Below are 6,000 nucleotides of genomic sequence, written 5' to 3' on the forward strand. Positions count from 1 at the left end.
CCACATTCACTAATGTGAGCGCTCCTAGATTCTGGCTCCGCAATTCCAGCTTGTGAGCCAAAACCAGGACTGGAGCCTCCACAGACATAAGGTATAAGGGAGAGATCTGCTCCTGATCTGTGTTTAGAACCGCACCTGGTTTTGGCTCAAAATCACTGATGGAAATCACTGACTGAACACTGACGTGTGAATGAGGCTTAAAGGGGTTATCCCATCTTAGACATAGCGATATGCCCCCATTGTCCCGCACCTACAAGGAGAACGGAGCCGGGGAGAGTTGTGGCTAGAGGACCCTGGGTTTCCCGGGGTCCGTCCACCACCAGACGCAGCTCCCCGCCTCCCCCATTGAAGTGAATGGGAGCACACTGCGCATGTGTGGCCACCGCTCCCATTAATTTCTATGGGGCCGACGGAAATAGCCGAGCCAGCGCTCGGCTATTTTCGGTGACTCCATAGAAATGAATGGAGGGCGGCTGTGCATGCGCAGTGCGCCCTCCTCAACTTTCTCCGCTGCGTTCTCCTTGTAGATGCGGGTCCCACCTCTATCAGACAATGGGGGCATATCCTAGCGATATGCCCCCATTGTTTGTGATGGGACAACCCCTTTAAGCCAACTAACAGCCGATATAAAGTTAGACAAAAGTGTCTGCACCAGACAAGATCCGGTCTGAGTCCCTGTGATCAGTCAGGGCTCAGTTTCTGACATCTATAGGATTGTTTTTTGTGGCATAGTTTTTAAATGTCGTGCAGCGGTCGAGACATAAAGACGCGTGGAGCCGCGCAGCCGGTCAGGCCTGCTGGATGTGTGCAATGAGCCTCTGAAATGATACATTGTATCCAGGAGGCCTCTGTACTAGAAATGTATCGCTCGACTATCCTCCCTGGATGCTCCTTAGCGGGAAAAGCAGCAGCGAGGAACGCGCTCCGGGGGAAACGCTGAAGTGTGAAAACAGTAAACGCGATGCTCTTTTTAGAAATTGTCGCTCTCCAGAGGCCGGAGAGACGCATTAATAAGCAGCTCTCTGGAGCAATAACTGGAGGATCTGTCATTAGTCTTCTAACTACGTGGGTTGTCTATTAACCCATCAGTGGCTGGTGCCCAGCAGCACTGTTAGGCCTCAGTATGTCTTTATTCAGTATTTTGCGGTCTTCAAAAAACGGATCCGCAAAAAATACAGATGACATCCGTGTGCATTCCATTTTTTTGTGGAACGGAACATCTGGCCCCCGATATGCGGACAATAATAGGACATGTTCTATCTTTGAACGGAACGGAAAAACAGAAATACGAAAACGGAAGGCATACGGAGTACCTTCCTTTTTTTTTTTGCAGACCTATTGAAATGAATGGTTCTGTATACGGAACACAAAAAACGGACCATAAACGGAAAAAAAACCCCGTTTGTGTTCAAGAGGCCTAATAGTTGTAATGTTACTCCATTAAAGGGACTGACGTAGAGAGAGGGAACATCTCAGGGCAGACGAGAGACCAGCTCAGCGTGCTGATTTGTCTGAATATGACGGCCTCCTGGCGGCAGATGTCCGGGGAGATGAGGACTGGACAGCTGGATTTCAACATGTCTGATCGTTTGGTTTTAGGGATAAGAGCTGCTGGACTGGGGGGGAGACGCAGAGGGGTCTGGAGGTGATCGGAGGGGCCTGGTGGATGCTGATGGAAATGGTGGAGGATGTTTGTCTCTCGGTAACAGGCGGATCCAGTCACCGAGGGGGATTTCTCAATTCCCATTCACACATTACGTTAATGATTGCGCTGCACATGTGTAACTGGTCCTCAGAGAGTTGCTGTCAGGCTCATGTCTCAATCCATCTCAACCGTCAGGATCTGCTTCCTCCAGGGCAGTACTCTCCAACCTGTGGTTCTGTGCAACCACAACTCCCAGCATGCCCCAACAACTTGTAACTTTAAAAACAGCTTTATTGGGGGGGGGGGGGGGAGCGGGGGAGTACATTCTGGAAATCACTGGCTTAGGGTATACTATTAGCGCTATCACTGCTTATTGATATTCCATTATCCTGAGCGCCACGCAGACGGCACGGTACAGACCTCAACCCAGAAATCCTAAATATTCAGCCACCTACCAACCAGCAGCCACGTTCCACGAAGATCCCTAGTAGTTATATTCCTGAGGCCGACTGTGACTCCAGATTAGCTGCATTGACTACTGGAGTCTCATGTAGTATCTGCTGCTCTGCCCCTCCCCATGCTTTACACTGCAGCTCTGCTTGTTTATATTGCTGGTGTGTATAAGCACAAGCTCAGCAGGAATTACATGGAAAGATGATTTACGTTACAAGAGGGAATGAGCACAACCCAAAAGTGAGAAGAAGAATATCCATAAACTGAAGGAGGGGCCTCTATATAGGGTCCCTTCTTATAGATGGACGCTGAAGGGCCCCGCATTCAGAACCAGGGCTGGGGTTTATAAAGCACCTAGTGATTCTGGTTATGATTACATCTTCAGCCTGTCTTCTAACTAAGGCCTCTTTCACATGAACGCGTGCGCTACGTGGCCGTATTGCGGACCGCATTTGCGGATCCACAATACACGGGCGCTGCTCAGTGGGCATTCTGCATCACGGATGCGGACCCATTCACTTGAATGGGTCCGCAAATATGGAGATGCGGAATGGAAGCATGGAACGGAACCCTACGGAAGCACTACGGCAGGGCTGGCCAACCTGCGCCCCTCCAGCTGTTGCAAAACTACAACTCCCAGCATGCCCAGACAGCCTACAGCTATCAGCCTACAGCAGGGCATGGTGGGAATTGTAGTTTTGCAACAGCTGGAGAGCCACAGGTTGGCTACGGGGTTTCGTTCCGAACTTCCGTTCTGCAAAAAGATAGAACATGTCCGATGTTTTTGTGGAACGGGCGGATCGCGGACCCATTAAAGTGAATGGGTCCGCGATCCGCTGCGGCTGCCCCACGGTCGGTGTTCGTGCATTGCGGCCCGCAGCACGGCCACGGGGCGCACACGTTCGTGTGCAAGAGCCCTAAGGGTATGTTCATATAGGCAGGATTTGATGAGGATTTAGGTGAAAATCCTATCCCTATGCTCAGCAAATACATTCTGCATCTAATGATTAGTCCACGTGCGGACCTGTGGTATATCCACGCCAGAAATCACAATGCCGGCCTTGGATTTCTGCCATGGATCCCCCTGTAAATGCAGATGTTAGGTCCTACCCTAAGGCCGGATTCAGACTGCTGTTCTGATTTCTGTTGACTAAGCTCGGACGTATCTGGACATCCATTTTTTCCCCAGACCCTTTTTTATGGACGATAAATCTCAAATGGAAAAAGGCCAAGAATGGCGCATGCTGTGAGTGCAGAATTGCATCCTTCCATGGGTCAAGGTGCTATGCGGGTGCAGTGCAGATTGGGCGTCATTGTCTGGCACAACTTCTGGGCACGCGTGCTTAGTGCTCATTGCTTCTGTATGGGTTACCTAACCATAGTTCTGGGCCCCTGAAGGCAGAGGGCCCATGTGCAAATGGCCATGACCTGGAATCCTCCAGGAATCCTATGTTTCCCTGACAGAGGAGAAAGGACGTTTCTATTTCATTGTCCTCAGTGCAGGGACAAACTCTTCAGTCGCCCAGTGACGAACCCCACATGACAAAGACCTCTCTGCTGTCACCAAGAGTGGGCTGCTGCCTCCAAGTGTGTGAAAGGTCTAGAGCAGTGCATTCCTGGTATCCTAGGGAATGGGGCAGACAGCCAAGATAAGGGTTAAGGTGTGTAAGGGGGGGGGGGTATGTGCCCGTGTGAGGTGGGTGGGAGGGAATGTCTGCTGTGTGGGCCAGTTCTGCACTGTGTATGGACCGGCGAGGAATGCATCGGCATGCCAGTGCAGGGAGGGGACATCTAAGGACTTTACAGTCCGACCCATTGTTCTGAGGACATGAAATGTAACACTGCCCCATTATACGGATGTCATATTCCTAAACAACAGTGACCGGTCTGTCTGCAGCGTCAACCTCAACACCTCCCAGTGACGTGCCCTGCCAAATACCATCATACCATACAGCTGGCACAGCTGTGGATTTGGCATGCTTGCTGGCGCAGGCAGGATGTTATTCAATTGGAGTCACCTGGACTATGCTGCGTCTAGAGCCGGGGTACTCAAGTACTTTTTGTAAAAGTCCTCACACCTGGGTCTGCTGTGGGGGGGAGTCACACCTCTAAACCCACCCAATCCCATTCCTGCTAACCACACAGTAATAGTGCCCCCTTAGTGCCTCCCCACACAGTAATAGTGCCCCCTTAGTGCCTCCCCACACAGTAATAGTGCCCCCTTAGTGCCTCCCCACACAGTAATAGTGCCCCCTTAGTGCCTCCCCACACAGTAATAGTGCCCCCTTAGTGCCTCCCCACACAGTACGAATGTTCTCTTAGTGCCCCTCAGACGGTACGATATCCGTTTAGTAAGTACCCCCTCACAGTAGGATATCCTCTAAGTGCCCCTCACAGCAGGGTGACCCCCTGCTCCTCCACACAGTAAGTTGCTCCTTTAGTGCCCCTGACACGGTGTGATGCTTCCTTAGTGCCCCCTCAGAGTAGGATGATTCCTTAAGTGGCCCCCCCCGCACAGTATGATGTACCCGTAAATGCTCCCCCTTAAAGGGATTGTCCACTTTTGTGATATTGATGACCTATCCTCAGGAGCCACCCGGCTCACAGTTGTCCTGGGGGACTTGCATCATCCACCTCTGGACTGAAGAGAAGACAAACATGGTGGATGCTCCTGGTCCTCTAACCAACCCTTAGGCCCCTTTCACACGGGCGAGTTTTCCGCGCGGATGCGATGCGTGAGGTGAACGCATTGCACCCGCACTGAATCCCGACCCATTCATTTCTATGGGGCTGTGCACATGAGCCGTGATTTTCACGCATCACTTGTGCGTTGCGTGAAAATCGCAGCATGCTCCTCTTTGTGTGTTTTTCACGTAACGCAGGCCCCATAGAAATGAATGGGGTTGCGTGAAAATCGCAAGCTTTCTCAAGCAAGTGCGGATGCGGTGCGATTTTCACGCACGGTTGCTAGGAGACAATCGGGATGGAGACCCGATCATTATTATTTTCCCTTATAACATGGCTATATGGGAAAATAATAGCATTCTGAATACAGAATGCATAGTACAATAGCGCTGGAGGGGTTAAAAAAATTAAATAAATAATTTAACTCACCTTAATCCACTTGATTGCGCTGCCCGGCTTCTCGTCTGTCTCCTTTGCTGAACAGGACCTGTGGTGAGCATTCATTGCAGGAACAGGACCTGTGGTGACGTCACTCCGGTCATCACATGATCTTTTACCATGGTGATGGATCATGTGATGACCGGAGTGACGTCACCACATGTCCTGTTCAGCAAAGGAGACAGAAGGAGATGCCGGCTGCGCGATCAAGTGGACTAAGGTGCGTTAAATTATTTTTAATTTTTTTTAACCCCTCCAGCGCTATTGTACTAAGCATTCTGTATTCAGAATGCTATTATTTTCCCTTATAACCATGTTATAAGGGAAAATAATACAATCTACAGAACACCGATCCCAAGCCCGAACTTCTGTGAAGAAGTCCGGGTTTCGGTACCAAACATGCGCGATTTTTCTCACGCGAGTGCAAAACGCATTACAATGTTTTGCACTCGCGCGGAAAAATCGTGCGTGTTCCGGCAACGCACCCGCACATTTTCCCGCAGCGCCCGTGTGAAAGAAGCCTTAAAGGGGCTTTCCAGTTTGCATCAACATCCTTTAATATAATCATTTATGAAGGTCACTTTTAGGCTTCATGCATGGCTGTATGTGTTTTGCGATCTGTAAGATACAGATGACGCCCCTGTTGCATCCGTTATTTTATTTTTTGCAGACCCTCTGACTTCAAATAAATTCATGATCCTCATTTTGCGGCCAAGAATACAACATGTTCTATCTTTTGCAAATGTACAAATGGATGCGGAATCATCCTTGTGCTTTCC

The sequence above is a fragment of the Bufo bufo genome, chromosome 9, assembly GCF_905171765.1.
Source record: "Bufo bufo chromosome 9, aBufBuf1.1, whole genome shotgun sequence".
NCBI lineage: Eukaryota > Metazoa > Chordata > Amphibia > Anura > Bufonidae > Bufo > Bufo bufo.